Source organism: Marmota monax, unplaced genomic scaffold (genome assembly GCF_021218885.2).
Source record: "Marmota monax isolate L192 unplaced genomic scaffold, Marmota_monax_Labrador192_F-V1.1 WCK01_AAM20220418_F8-fsc00001, whole genome shotgun sequence".
In the NCBI taxonomy this organism is placed as follows: Eukaryota; Metazoa; Chordata; class Mammalia; order Rodentia; family Sciuridae; genus Marmota; species Marmota monax.
In genome coordinates this window covers 35,838,000-35,854,011 of record NW_026693777.1, presented here as the reverse complement: position 1 = coordinate 35,854,011, position 16,012 = coordinate 35,838,000, and the positions used below count along the sequence as shown (strand labels likewise).

General features: G+C 39.8%; 1 protein-coding gene across 2 annotated transcripts in view; it reads right to left on the bottom strand.

Moving 5' to 3' along the window:
* Katnbl1 (katanin regulatory subunit B1 like 1) overlaps positions 1-7,043 on the bottom strand; it is a 35,329-nt gene extending 28,286 nt beyond the window's left edge. Inside the window, exon 1 of one of the 2 annotated variants that reach the window (XM_046461772.2) lies at positions 6,910-7,043. The gene's annotated coding sequence lies outside the window, so the exon portion shown is untranslated. Of the gene's footprint in view, positions 1-6,544; positions 6,724-6,909 lie in introns of those variants that run through there. The other variant, XM_046461773.2, reaches the window with a different exon arrangement.
* Positions 7,044-16,012: the final 8,969 nt, after the last annotated feature.

Below are 16,012 nucleotides of genomic sequence, written 5' to 3'. Positions count from 1 at the left end.
TTGATGAAAACCAAACCACTGATCAATCTTAGCATCATAACCAGACACTATAAGCCCCTTGATATAATACAACGGGAAATACACACTAGTAATAAATATTTTTGCCAAAAAAATCTAACCTGAACATAATTACCTGGTACAAGTTATCATCTTAAATAAAATACTGAAGAGAAAGGAATCTGTTAAACACCACCATGGGGATGCAAATAGAAAAATCTAAAAATGGAAATTCTTTGAACATATGACTCAGTTTCCTCAATAGAAATTTTGCAAGAAAAAAAGAAGAACCTATATATTACAAGAGACTTAAGAACTACATCAATTAAATACAATGTAGGATTTATGATGAAAAGCTGTTCTTGAAGATTATTTATATTCCATTTGTGGAATTAGAATGACTGAAACAAGATGACCAAGAGTTGCTGGGCACAGTGGTGCATGCCTGTAATGCCAAAGACTAAGGAGGCTGAGGCAGGAGGATCTCAAGTTTGAGGTCAGCCTCAGCAATTTAACAAAATCCTGCCTCAACACAAAAAATACCAAGGACTGGGGATGTACCTCAGTGGTCAGGTGCCCGGGTTTACACTGGCCCCCCTATCCTGGAGAAAAGTCAAGAGGGCTAGTTTTTAACTGTTGTGCCATGAATCCTCCATTGATAAAAGACCGATAGTTTACAAATATATAAGATTTATTTGTGGCAAACTATTAATGATGATGATATTGCTAGGATAAGGAAATGTCAAGTACACACTCAAGTATCTGGTGATGGACAAAGTTGTACTTTGTGATTAGGTGGAGCATTCAAGGCAGTAATTGCTTAATAGTTCTGAAAGGCTACCAAGTGAACAATGGATGCTTTACTACTAACTAGGCAGCATTTTTTATACTGTAAGAGTTGAAAGAATTCCCCACGCAAAGACACTTCGCCGGGAGAATTCCAATTTTATTGCAAAAAGCTGTGTGCTTATATAGAACTAAGGGGGAGATGGTAGGGCTTAGATAAATGGCAGGCAACCCATTTATTGGCAAGTTCTTTCAGATATCAGCTCCGGAGCCCAGGAATTAGTTCTCATTGGGGCTAAGGTTCCCCGCCAGCGAGATTTGAAATTGGCGCCGGTAGGAGAGTTCACACGGGTGGGAACTTTTCGCGCCACTGCAGAAAAGAAGAAGGTAGGAAGAAGAGGTCCTTAGGCACCATGTTGGGGTTTTTTCTCTGGGGTATGGCTGCCGTTTATACTTTTCCCAACAAGAGTGACTGAACTGTACTCCAGTTGGTTTGTAGTCTGAGTCCTTTCAAGGTACTAGGAGCATTTGTGTGCTACTCTAGCAAGTTTGTCTTTCCCTGACAACTCATTCCTTCACATCTTCACTCATTTCATAAATATTTATGTATGTCATGGGCTAATTATAATCCTAGGCACTGGGAAAACATCAGTAGACAAAACAAAGATCCCTGCCTGCCTGATGCTTATAGGCTAAAGAATTTAAATTCCATTCTAAGATTCCTACCTGAGTCTATCATATGGAAATAACTTGTACAAATGCCTCTAAAAGAAATCATCTATAATTAATGCACAGTAAGACATGAACAACTTAACAATTGCCCTATTCTCCAAAGGTTTCCCCTTGAAAAGTAACCATTTCATAGATTCTCACAGCAGGACCTTGAAGATAATTTCAATTTACAGATGAGATTAAGTGACTTGCCTAAGAACACGCAGTTACTAATAGAAGAGCCAGGCTTAGAGCGGTGACTTCAAGTACCAGTGCCTTTCCCACCATAACACCAAATCACAAGTCTTAAATTAAAGTTGGTGAAAAAGGAAGATGCTGGAATAAACATTTCATGATTATACATAGGTGGTAGGTTCTGGGTGACTTGTTCATGGCAAAAAGAATTTCAGGCAGTGTGTAAAACTCAAGAAAAGAAAGGTGGTTACACAGGAAAGCAGCCAAATAGGGTAAAGAGTGTTCTGAAGAGTCCCCTAACTCTACTCTCATCATGCCTCAAGAATAAGAATGGTAAGTTTAATACAAACTTCTCCAAAGTAAATGGATACAACACCGTTAGTGAGAAAATACTTAGAGGTAAGCAGGAAAGAGTAAGCACAGCATTTGATTTGGAAAAGAAAAGTCAAATTATACTCCATGTAATTTGAAAAGTATATACTTCTAGTAAACACTTTTCACATTATGCTTAAGGTATTTTTAAAAAACTTACTTTCCTAAATTTATTTTCCAGAAAGCACCAAATTAACAAATATTATTAATATCTTCAACTATTTTCTGCAGCAATTACAGAATACCAAAGACTGGGTAATTTGTACAGAATTTTTGTTGTTGTTGTTGTTGTTCTGGAGGCTGGGAAAGCCAGGATCAAAGGGCCCCATGGAGTGAGGGCTTTCTTGATACATCATAATATGGTGGAAGGCAACACAAAGTTAAGAGAGAGTGTATGAGGAAAAAAGTAAGCAAGAGAGCAAAAGGGGGTCAGAATTCACCAGAATTTAATCATTAACCTATTCTCATAATAATGGCATTAATCCATTCATGTGAGTGAAGTCTACATGTGCTGCAGTCTGGCTGACCACAAAATAACCGAGCCGCCACGAGGCACTTGTAGGTTCAAACAGGAACTACTTTATTGCCCGAACTCTCACCAGCACTTCACACGCACTCCCCGGGCATTCTCCCAGCCCTCCACGAGGCTCAACGGGAACTCCATGAGAACTCAAAAGTAGCGGTTGCGTGAGGCAGCAGGAGCCGCCCTATTGCTGGACAGCAGGGGTCTATATACAACTGAATACACAGCCTGTTTCAATCCAGCATCCTCCAGTCACAGCAATTATACACAGGTTAACTTAATTATCATCTTAATGGCTCCCTGGCGTCACCTCTCAACCACTCCTTCTGGCAAAATGCCAGGCGCCATCCCGACTTCGACTTCGCTGTGGCTCTCAACACACATGATCTAAATACCTCACATTAGGCCCACCTCTTAATAATCTTACAATGGCAATTAAGTGAGTTGATGGGATCATTCAAACAATAGCAACCAAGTATAATGACTGATAAAAGATCAATGTAATATTGATTGGCATTTGTAAAAAAATTTTTAGTTGTAGATGGACATGTTATCTTTTTAAATTTTTTTTTAGTTGTTGATGGACACAATACCATTATTTTATTTATTCAGTTTTTCAAGTGGTGCTGAGAATCGAACCCAGTGCCTCACACATGCTAAGGCAAGTGCTCTACCACTGAGCCACAACCCAACCCTATCTTTCCTTTATTTATTTTTACATGGTGCTGAGGATAGAGCCCAGTGCCTCACATATGCTACACAAATGCTCTACCACTGAGCTACAATCCCAACCCCTGGTCAAGCATTTTTAAAAGATAATGCCCACTCCCTTGAAAAAGAAGTAAGTTACACTCACTTCGTATTCGTAAAACTGTAGTGCTTTGTACATTTTAAAAAAAATCAAATTAGTCCTTTAAGCTTTCAAAGTGAAGATTCATGACCAACGAACTGAAACCTTATTTAGGATTTTAACAGGAAGAAAGAGAAGAAAGAGAAGAAGAAGAAGAAGAAGAAGAAGAAGAGGAGGAGGAGGAGGAGGAGGAGGAGGAGGAGGAGGAGGAGGAGGAGGAGGAGGAGGAGGAGGAGGAGGGAGGAGGAGGGAGGAGGAGGAGGAAGAGAGAAGAAAGAAGAAGACAACCACGATGACGACTAATTTAGGAGGTTCAGGAAAAATGTAAGTTGACAGATACCAAGGGTCTTCATTAAAATCTCATTATAGGTTTCTGTGAACTGCAGTTTACATTTCTTTCTTTCTTCCTTTTTTTTTAAAGAGAGAGAGAGAATTTTTTAATATATATATATATATATTTTTTTTTTTAGTTTTCAGCGGACACAACATCTTTGTATGTGGTGCTGAGGATCGAACCCGGGTGGCACGCATGCCAGTCGAGCGCGCTACCGCTTGAGCCACATCCCCAGCCCTGCAGTTTACATTTCTAAAATAAAAATTACCACAAGTATTCTAATTTATTTTAGTGGTTCTATTCTCCTTTTAGCTTTAAATGTCATTATGGCATCTCTGGATATAAAACCTTGGAGATGCCATAATGACATTTAACTCCATTGTTTTTTTATAGTTAATCAATTATTGTGTTTTAATACTTCTTCCTGGGGCTGGGGTTGTGGCTCAGCGGTAGAGCACTCGCCTTGCACGTGCAAGTCCCTGGGTTCGATCCTCAGCACCACATAAAATAAATAAATAAATTAAATAAAGTTATTAAAAAATACTTCTTCCTTTAAAATGTTTATATTTCAAATAAAAAGATACATTATCACTTGTACTCATGCTCTGGAAATTCATCATTCATACTTATCTATAAGCACATGCAAGCAGAGGCTGACCATACAAACAATCAAAATGGGGTTCCTCAACCTCAGCACCAACATTTGGAGTAACCATTTCTCATGGAGGGACTGTCCTATTATAAGATGTTTATCAATCTTGCCAGATTGCCAATAGCATTCTCTCCCCCACACTGTGACAGTGCCAAATGTCCCCTGGAGGGGAAAAATGCACCAGCTGAGAACCACTGACAAAGTTTTAAAACTTTCAAAATCACACCTTGCTCTTTGCTTACATACATATATTTCAAATGTGTGTCTTATACAACACTCCTTAGTCTTGCCTCACACAATCTTACTCAACAATAACTTTCCAAATAGACCATACTTACTGTTCCCAAGGAAAAAAAAATTTTTCATTCCCAATTCCAAATCTCTGAATACTTTGCTTCCTAAAATCCCCCATCTACTTTTCTCTTCAATGCCCTACATAAATCCTTCAATTGTTGGCTCTTTGCTGAGCTTTACTCAGTTCAGTTCAGCATATAGCCAATGTACTAATGAATAGTATCATGTTCTTTTTTTTGTTGTTGTTTCTGTTAATCTCATCTCCCAAACTAGACTAACCTCCCTCAAGTTTGTTGCCTGGAATATTTCTTTTATACAATTAATTGGGTCTAACACTGTGCTGGGCACAGAAGCAATCAAAAGTTTAGTAACTAAAAATACAATTTAAAAAGTTCTGCTGTAAATAAGTATAAACTACTAATTTTTTTTTTTCAAGTACTGGAAGTTGAACCCAGATGGTCTCTCCTATTGAGCCACACCCCTCAAGTCTGTCTATTATATTTTGAGACAGGGTCTTCATAAATTATTGAGGCTGGCCTCAAATTTGCAGTTATCTTGCACAGTCTCCCAAGCTGCTGGGATTGCAGGTGTGTACTGCCACGCCCAGCAAACTGTTGATTTCCTATGAAGTGATTGTTCTTTTTTTATTTTCCCCTCCATGGGGTTGAGAATTAAATCCAGTCTTGGGCATGCTAAGCAAGCACTCTGCTACTGAGCTACACCTCAGGCCCACTAAATTGCCCAGGCTGGCCTCAAACTTGCAATCCTCCTGCCTCAGCCTCTGAAGTATCTGGGATTAGAGGTTTGCACCCTGGGGTCCAGCAGGAATATACAGGCTTCTGACTGTTCTCTACACTTGAGAAATGATACAAAGATATTAAAACTATAAGCAACAATACACACATGAATATTGATCAAATCATTTAAGTTAAATTGATTTAATCAATGTTTTGTCTGCACACAAAACATGTACGGTCAACACCAGCAAAGAACTCAACTAAATATTATATGAATTAATTTATGTGTACACAAAGGCACACTCTCACAAATGTCTCCAAAGTTGACATAAATGAAGAGTCACATATAAAGGAGGCAGCATAGCAGCACAGTTAAAAGCCTGGATCCAGTCTGCTTGGGTTCCAGCTGCATTCTCTGTATAACCCTGTACATGTTACTTGACTTCTGGATGCCTCAGTTTCCTCATTGTCAAATGGGGATAATATCACTAACAGACCAAAAGCAAAGTTCTTAAAACAATGCTTAACACATAGAAAATGCAAAATATATATTACTTATTATTTCGCTGCCAATTATTAGCCAAGTAAAAGCCTCAATGTATAAAGTGCTGATTCAGTCTGAAGTAGGTTTAACACATACACACGCGCTCACACAAACATATCCCAGGATGCTTATTTTATACATAAGTTTAAGCTATTAGGTAAACTAATTTCTCAGATTTTCACAAGTGCTAAACTGGTGATTAACACAGAATTAATTTATCTCCCATTTTTTCCGAAACTGCACACACACACACAAAAAGGCATAGATACCCTATTTCCAATGAACTTTATGAAAGAAAACGGATCAACTCTTCATTATCTTCATAGGTAAACTCATTTAATAGGTAAAGTCTAGGTACTGTTACAGAACTATTTTTCAGAAAACACAATGGAGGTTTTTAAAGTTGCAATTAGCAATTCTTATGCAGTTATGTTCCATGGAACAAAAGCTCATCTGTCTGGGAACCAAAGACACATCAGAAAATAAGGAAATGCCTTGGCCAGGCCTAGGCGGCTCTAGGAAAACCTGTCCACAAACAGCTCTCCTCACACGCGTGTCCGGTCCTCCCCGCTCCCCGGGGTATAGATGTCGACTCCACCCGAAGATAAATAAGTGACAGCAGGTTCCGTCCAAGGCTCTCCCCGACCAGACCCCTCGGGCCTAGCCCGGAGCGTCTCAGCGCCGGCGGCCCCGAGCCTCCTCCACCTCCAGCAGGCCCACAGTGCTCCACAGCGAGTCAGCGGCCGCACCCCGGCCCGCGCCCCGCCCCGCGCCCCTGCAGCCCGTCGGGCCCGGCCGAGCGAGGCCGCCGCGGGGCCTGCAGGTGGGCCCGGGCAGCTCCAGGCCAGCTGGAGAGGCGCTGCCCACTCAGGCAGCGGCGGGCGGGGTCCCTCACCGGCTTGGCCGTCACTTACCGGCGCCTCATGGTAACGCAGCGCCTCACCCCAGCGCCGGCGCTGGCAAACTGCCGCAGGACAGCCTAAAGCGTCCCTCTACTGCAGGGCCGGGCCCCACTCACACCCATTCAAACGCCGCCGCGCGCGCAGCCCGCCGGGATAGCGCCCCCAGTGGGCGTCTGGAGGGCTCCGCCCAACGCTAGCTCCGCCCATCTCCGTCTCGGCCTCTCTCCCATCGCGGAGGAAGAGGGAGGGGGAGGGCGTGTGTTCGCGATGCCCTCTGGTGGCCACAGGTATGCACCGAAGCCTTGTTGTGGCTTCACAAGTAATACTGCGATGGGGACTGAGGGTGTCAACAAATGATCCTGCTGGCTAGGGACAGTCCAGTGGGAGAGGACTTGACTCACAGTCTGCTAAAGAAAGAGTAAATAATCTGCTGTAAAAATATGGTGCAGGGATGAGGCTGCGGTTGTGGCTCAGTGGTAGAGCGCTTGCCTAGCATGCGTGAGGCACTGGGTTTGATTCTCAGTGCTACATATAAATATAATAAAGGCCCATCAACAACTAAAAAAAAAAATTAAAAATATGGTACAAGGAGATATATAGTCATTCACTCCTATTTAAATGCACTGGGGAGGTATTTAAAAGCACTGGACTCTGAGCCAGGCGTAGAGGAGCACACCCACAATCCCAGTGACTGGGGAAGTTGAAACAGAGGGTCGCAAATTCGAGGCCACCCTCAGCAAATTAGTGAGATATAGTTTAAAAATATATTTTTTTTAAAGGGTTGGGGATGTAGTTCAGTGATAAAGCGCCCCCTAGGTTCAGTTCCCAGTGCCACAGAATGAAATGCATGGATGGATGGATGAATTGCCCAGGCTCTGGAACTATGTGCTCTTTGGCAAGTCACAAAATGGAAGTGATAACGTATCTGCCTCTTAGTGTGGTTGTAGGTGTTAAATGAATTACCATATATAAAATGCTTATAGAAGTATTTGGCACACAGTAAGCACTACATAACTGTTAACAATCACGCTTTAGTTCCCAGACTCTGCTAGTCTTCTTTATTTTATTTTTGTGGCATAGGGGATTGTACCCAGGGCCTTGTTCATGCAAGGCAAGCACTCTAAGAAATGAACTATATCCCTGGCTCTTTTCTAGACTCTTGAGAATACAAAAAATGCATGTGATGCAGAATCTATCCTCAGAAAGCAGGTTCAGTCTCTGGGCTGGGAACACTAGAATATGAGATTAGGATTGGTTCTGTCCCTGATACACTCTTAATTAATGGGGGTAATTCTCTTCATCTTACAGAAGCCAGAGTTTACCCAGCTTCATAGTAAGCCCATGGTCAAGGTTAATCAAAGTGTGACAAAAACAAGTCTGCCAAGTAGTCCTCTCCCTGCCAACAGAACCCAATCAAGCAGGACATTTGAAGGAACTCTTCCTTACTACCTGATTGTGTACATCCTTTGGCTTACGTTTTTTTTTTTTTTTTTTTTGGTGGGGGTGTTTGAGGGGGTAACCAGGATTGAACTCAGGGACACTTGACCACTGAGCCATATGCCCAACCCTTTTTTGTATTTCACTTAGAGGGTGTCACTGAGTTGCTTAGTGCCTTGCTTTTGCTGGGGCTGGCTTTGAACTCTTGATCCTCCTGCCTCAGCCTCCTGAGCCATTGGGATTACAGGCGTGCGCCACTACACCTGGCTTTTGGCTCCCTTTTTTAGGCAGTCTTTAGAATTCTCCAGGACTTGCCTAAGGAAAAAGTGGGGAGTTTGGTTCAACAATATTTTGAGGGCCCTCTATGTGCCAGACATATCTCCAGGTGCTGGAGATAGTCAGAAGCAGATCACAATGGCTTAGAGAAATAGGGAGAGAGATCATTCCAATACACTACAGTGAATGCAATCATAAAAGGTATATATCCTGAATGCTGTGAGAGTTGAGAGCAATGGATGGAGATAGCCTGTCAGATAAAATATTCAGAGTTAAGATATCATTAGGTGATTATAACAGTGTATTTTTCTTCCCTAGTAACAGGGTCCTTATTTAATCCAAAAAATAGTAATAATGAAAATTTAATGTAGCACTTTAGGGCAGTGGGAACATATTTTTAGAATATTTGCATGAGCAATAGCTTTGAGAACATCTCAGATTGCACCAAGCACAGGCAGGTACATGCCTGTGTGTAGGGCCACACCTACTAACAGTTCCAGCTGGGTGAGTGAGTGGAGGGAGCTAGAGCCCTGAGTTATGAGGGCGTATTACAAAGAATATTTCCTGAGTGTGACTTCTACTAAGTAGGTGTGTTATTTTAAATAAAATTAAACACATGAAGTCACTTTCTATCAAGCTCTTTCTTCATCATCATAAACAGGAATTTCTTGATGGCCTATTATGCAAAAAACATCATTGCTGGACCTTTACCAGAAGAGAATGAAAAGAGTGCAAGACATGATTTTTAACTCAAGGATGTGGTAAGACAAGTAACGGAGTCCTATGACTCTAGAGAAACTGCTGTGTTAATACAGAAAAAAGCTCAGCTAAAACAAGGCTTCTGGTTGTCTAAAGGCTAGAAAAGAACCTCAATATTCTCATTTCTAAACTTGTTAGAACAGAGTCTCAAGCAGATTCTTTTCCAGACCCAGGTTCTAATGTTTGCTTCATAAGCCACCAGCTCCCAGATCTCATAATTTAGCATAAATCTGCCTTTGTATTGCTACTTTTGAAATATACACAAACATTGCCATTTTAGTGATGAAAACATATTAATACTTTTCCTATCAATAAAGCTGAAATATTTTCCCTTAGGGTTCAATGAAGTTTAAGTTTTTATTTAAAAATCAGTAAGTGCAGCCCATACATATTTTTTTAAAAAATTTTCTGTATGAGTGCTTGTATTCAAAAAGTTCGTTCATCACAGCCCTTCCAAAGGAGTCTTCTCATTCCTTCTGAGTGAATAGGCTAGTAAGTTAGCATTCCTGCCTCTCATCCCGCTCTCTAAGGGGGTGCAGAATTATTCAGGCACTATGTATAGGTATCCAAGACCCATAAACACGCACCAAGAAAAGAACTCTAATGCAAAGTCCTATGTAGTGATCAGAAAAGGGACAGTAAAGGAGGATTTGAGATGGGCCTGACAAGCTGGACAGGATTTTGATAGGGGAAGTATAAAATAAGTTCCAGGACCACTGTGGTGTGCAAAGAGCCTTAGAGACTACCAGGTGCAAAGAATGAAAATGTATGTAGGCATCTGGCAAGTGGTATGAAGACCTGGAATTATTAAGGAACAATATTTGGAGGCAACGAGGACACAACAGGGACCATTAGCAGAGAAGTGACAAAGTCAGTACTTTAAAAAATTGATCTGTCATCAGGAAGGATTCAGGAAAACTAGGGTAAGGGAGGGAAGGAAGATTGATGGCAAGAACCTTAGGTATGAAAGTTCAGACTGGAGGTTCAGGGAACCATAGTATGTGCTGCATTTATGTCACTCTCATACCCTCAGACCCATGCTGGGCCTGATAGATGACGATGCTAGAAAAGGTCTAACTCACAACAATAGTTCATCTGTTCCATAAGTAACATCTACTGCTCACCAGCAGTACCTTCGGAAAATTCCAGACAACTGACTTTGGCAAAATCAATCCCCACCTTCCTGTGCAGACTGTGGAAGAAAGTAATGGCACTTTCAGATAAAGAAGTAGCAGTGGATATGAGCACATCTCACTCCTGGTTTACAGGATCTGCAATTGTTTTTAAACACAACCATAATACTATGCCCTGCTTGGGGGAAGCAGTAGTTTTGTTTGGGATTTTTTGGGGGGTCAGGGTGGAGAATGATAGTGGAAATGGGGTGTTTAGTGTTTGAGGATTCTATCAGAAAGAGTTGTTTCTGATAAATCTACAGCTGTTATAACTCTACACCTGGGAAGGTGAGCCAAAAATACTTGGTTAACCCTTGGAAGTACAAATAAGTACATGTTAGAGGGCCCATTTGAGCCTATCAACATTTTAAACTCTATAACCTCTGTGGTAAGCAATTCTAATTGTATTACTGTCATACAAAACTTTGTTGACAAGTACTCAAGGATGTTCATAATGATGTATTTTTTTAACAGTGAAAAATGGGAACAACCTAAGTGCCCATAAATTGGGGACTGATTAAATTATCATATACTATACTATGTATCACTGCAGAAAAAGAATGAGTTAGATCTGCATGAGGTGGTGTGGTGCACGCCTGTACTCCCAGTAGCTCAAGAGGCTGAGGTAGGAGGATTGAGAGTTCAAAGCCAGACTCAGCAAAAGTAGGGCAGTAAGCAATTCAGTGACACCCTGTCTTTAGATAAAATACAAAATAGGGGGGATGTGGCTCAGTGCCCGAGCACCCGTGAGTTTAATCCCTGGTACCCCCCAACAAAAAAAGTCTCATGACAGACACGGAAGATATCCAAGAGAGAGTAAGTTAGTGTATTCCTGTCTATACAATGAGAAGATTAAACACCCTACTTTCCTGTACATGTGTAAAGGGGTGACTTTGTCTTTTAAGTACTAAAAAGTACCTATTGTTCTCCTTTAACTCTTTTGAATCACACTTCATCTTTGTATTAATCTGCTTGAGCTGCCATAGCAAAATACTGAGTGGCTTAAACAACCAAACCTTATTTTCTCACAGTTCTGGAGGCTGGGAGGTTTGAAACCTAGTTTGGGCTTCCCTAGTTAGGGCTCTCTTCATATCTTGCAGATGTTTGCTTTCTCACTTGTGCTCACATATGGGGTTTCGGTGAGGTGGGTGGGGCAGAAAGTTCTTTGATGCCTCTTATAAGGGCACTAATGCTATCATGAGGACTCTAGATTTCACCCAAACCTATTTACTTCCCAGAGGTCCCATCTCTCTAAACACCATCACACCAGGGACTAAGTTTTCAACATAAGAGCTCTGGGGGTACACAAACATTGAGTCCATAAGAATCCTTCAAAGTCTAAGGTTATTAAGCAATGCTTTATATGTGAACTGATACCCAGGGAATTTTTTTCCCAAAGGATCTGGATTACTCAGATGCTTGATTTAGAGACTGTTTAGTCCACTTTCAAGATAGCTGATATTAATCACTAGAAGGAATGGATGAATCCAGAGTAACCAAACTTGGAAAGACCTGTTAGGCCACAGGTACTACATCACTATGACTCATGCTATGGTTGTCATTCTTATCCTTTAATGGGATCTGTGGGAATGGCAATCTTCCCAGCTTCGTAAGCCAGTGCCAGAGGGAAGCTTACTATAATGGGAACCTGTTAAAATGTGAATTGCACAACAGCCCTTCTGAAATAAAGAGAAGGCAGTTGCTAAAAAATAATGGAATTACTAAATCAACAACTTCTCCAAGCACCACACTACTAGTGCACATCTTTACTGATAGGAGCATTTTATGACACTGCAGATCAATAAACCAAAATTTGAAGAAAAAAGCTATGGAATCATGCTTTATCTTTTACTTTCTTTAATTAACATAATTAATTAATATGCATAGAAATTACATGGCAACCCAATAGTAACTAACAAGGTAGAACCGAACACTTTTTTTTCACTAAATGGGTTTGAAAATACGAAAAGAATAAATGGGAGGGGAATTTCTTCTTGTTAAAGCCCCGCTACTGACACAAAATAAACTTTTCAGAAGGCAATAATGATAGCAGAGTTAAAATATCTAGAATTTGCAATGGAAACCCATTTTAACTGGAAAAGTTTAGGAGATTCCAGAGCCAAATTCATTGGGCCAGGAAGAAGAGCAAAATACAATTTTTATAGAGATAATGTCAAACTGTATAGATCAAGAAAGCCTTTTCTCCCCATAACCAAAAGGGATCTGTTCTTGCAAATCAGATACTTTGAATAAATAAAATTCATTATTCAGGTTTCAGCTCAAATGCTATTTGTCAGAGGAACATGGCATTAAATAGCTTCTTTGATTCCTAGGAAGGAGTATGAGATAAAAAAATAAACACAAAAAATGTGTAAATGGCACAAATAACAAAAGTCAAATGAGGAAATTCATGGGAGCTACATATTTGCTCAAAGGCATAAAATAAATTTAATATTTATTTTAGTTTCATATTCCCATTATCTTCCAATTCATGTTTAATCCAGTTAGGCACATAATGAGGCTCTCAAAAACTGACCATTTGCTTGAATTACTCTTTGTAACTATTTGCACCCTGTTATTTTAGAGCAATAAAATGCTTTAGGTGAGCAATTTTTTTTTAAATTTTAATATTTATTTTTTAGTTATCGGCGGATACAACATCTTCGTTTTGTATGTGGTGCTGAGGATCGAACCCGGGCCGCACGCATGCCAGGCGAGCGCGCTACCGCTTGAGCCACATCCCCAGCCCGGTAAGCAATTTTTGATCCTTGCTACATAGCAATATCACCTGGAGAGCTTTAAAAAATACTGATGCCCAGCCAGGCATGGTGGTGCATGCTTGTAATCCCAGCCAATTGGGAGGCTGAGACAGAAGGATCAAAAGTTTAAGGCCAGTCTCAGCAATTTAGCAAGACCCTGTCTCAAGATAAAAAAACATTGGGAATGTAGCTCAATGGTAAACCTCCCCTGAGAAAAAAACAAAACATCTGCTGCCCAGGACCTGCTCTAAGCAAAACAATCAGAATCTCCAAGTATGGCCTAGGTATCAATATTTCTAAAAGCTCTTAAGTTGATTCTCAATAGAGAACCACTATACTTCTGGGTTTAGATTTTTATATAATATAGTTATTTTTATAATATTATAACACCTATCTTTCTATATCCAATAGTGGTACCTGAATAATGTAGAGAACTAGGAAAAGTACTGGAAAGAGCAATTTAAAAAGATGATCTGAAATCCCACTACTTCACTGTGTCTATCATTTGAATCTTTTCTAAGGGAACATATGTATGGAAAGGAAGTAGACAAAACATGTTAGCTTTTAAAAGCAAGCACGGTATATTCTAGAACTAGAATACACCTTTAGACACCATCTATTATAAATCCCTTGTTTTATAAATGAAGAAATTATGAAAAATCATACTAATTTCCTTTTCTTTCCAAAGAACACTGTGCAAAAATTGAATTCTCAAATTTCAACCTGAACTCCATTTTCACAAGAGATTGTTTCTATTGACTTTCTGATAATCTTTTTAAAAGAACAAGCAGCGCTTTATAGGGAGGACATTCATCTTTTTCTTGAAGAATCTGATCATGCATAGAGGAACTGTCCCTATTGTGTCCTGGGGAAGAGTCCATTAAATGAAAACCATTACCCCAATACAATATTAACATTTTTGATGTATATCCTCATTTTTATAGTTTTACTTTACATGTGTAATTATAGCACACTCATATATTGTCATCATATTTATTTTCAATTTAATTACTCACAGTCACGAAACACTTATTCAGTATAGCAGCTCCCCACTACTCAATCCACAGCTTTGCTTTTCATAGATTCATTATCCGTACTCAAACTATGGTTACCCTACTTTCAACCATGTTTGGAAAATATTAAATGAAAAATTCTATTTTTTTCTTCTTCTTTTGTGGTGCTAGAAATCAAATCCAGAGCCTCAAGCATGCTAGGCAAGTGCTCTACCACTGAGCTATATCCCCAACGCTGGAAAAGTCCAGAATGTATGCTGCTCTGGTTAGCATAATAAAATCTTGTGGTGTCCTACTCTATCTTACCATGGATTTGAATCATCCTTTCCCAATGTATTCCTGCTGATTATGCCACCTGCCATTGGTCACTTAGTGGCCTTCTTGGTTATCAGATTTGACTGTTTCCTATCAAAGGGCTTGTGTTCAAGTATCCTTTATTTTATTTAATGGGCCAAAGTACAAGAATTGTGATACTGGCAGTTTAGGTATGCCAAAGAGAAGCCATAAAGTGCTTTCTTTAAGTGAAAAGATAAAACTTTCAGCTTAATAAGAAAAAAAAGTATGCTGAGATTGCAAAGACTTACTATACTGAGAAATTGTGAAGAAGGAAAAAAGGGAATTTGTTAGTTTTGCTGCCACACATTAACTACAAAAGTGTGTAATAAGTGCTTAGTCATTTACCTCACTTAATCTTATCAGGTAGGCATCTTACATCATCACAAAAAGGGTGAGTATGGTCTAAAAAGCTACTTTGAGAGAGGAAGAGACCACATCCACATTTTATTACAGTGTAGTGCTATATTTTTATTTTCATTATTGGATACTATTGTTAATCTCTTAATATTTAAAGTGCCTAATTTACAAATTAAGAATGTGTACTAGGTATGTATATATAGAAAGAAACAGTATATATAGAATTCAGTACTACCCACATTTTCAGGTTATCTACTGGTGGCCTTGGAATGTGTCCTCCACAGATGGGGGTGGGAGGGACTACTGTACTTTGTAAGTTGCAGGCAATAGGCTGTGGAACCAAAGATAATTAACATACAGCTACTGTCCTCAGGTAATTTAGCGTAGGGCATGGGGGTTAGAGGTAAGTGTTCAGGGTGTGACAACACACAACAATGCCAAGTGGTTAAGTGCTATTAGGCAATATATACTGGGACAGAGGAATGTCCAGTAGGGCCAAGGCCCTAGTGAAGCTTAAGATGAATCTTAAAGGTTCATCAGAGACAACGTGGTAAAGCAGAAAAGAAGGGAATCAGGGAAGGCAATCTACATGCTGGGTCTTCCTATGATCAGATGGATACACATTTTAGAATGGATTGAAGGGGGAAAGACTTTTTCTATTTCTGCCTTAAACAGTCTGCTATTAAACTTCCAATTTGTAAAACTGGAAAACAAAGTGGAGGTGAAAATCTTCAGTGTTTTATATTACCATCATCTTCAAGCATCCAAATTCTTTAGTTGGCCAAGGAGGCTCTTTTCAGTCTTAACCCCAACCACACTCTCACTGTACCCCCTTCTGTCAAATTCCAGTTGTCAAGTAATTTACGAAGAAATACAAATTTTAAAAAATACAGTACCATTTTTGAACTGCTAATTAAAAAACTTATAAAGACGGTAGAATGTCAATGATGTCGATTTTACTAATGGGCATTTTAAATGAAAATGAAAATTCTTTTAAAATGTGAAA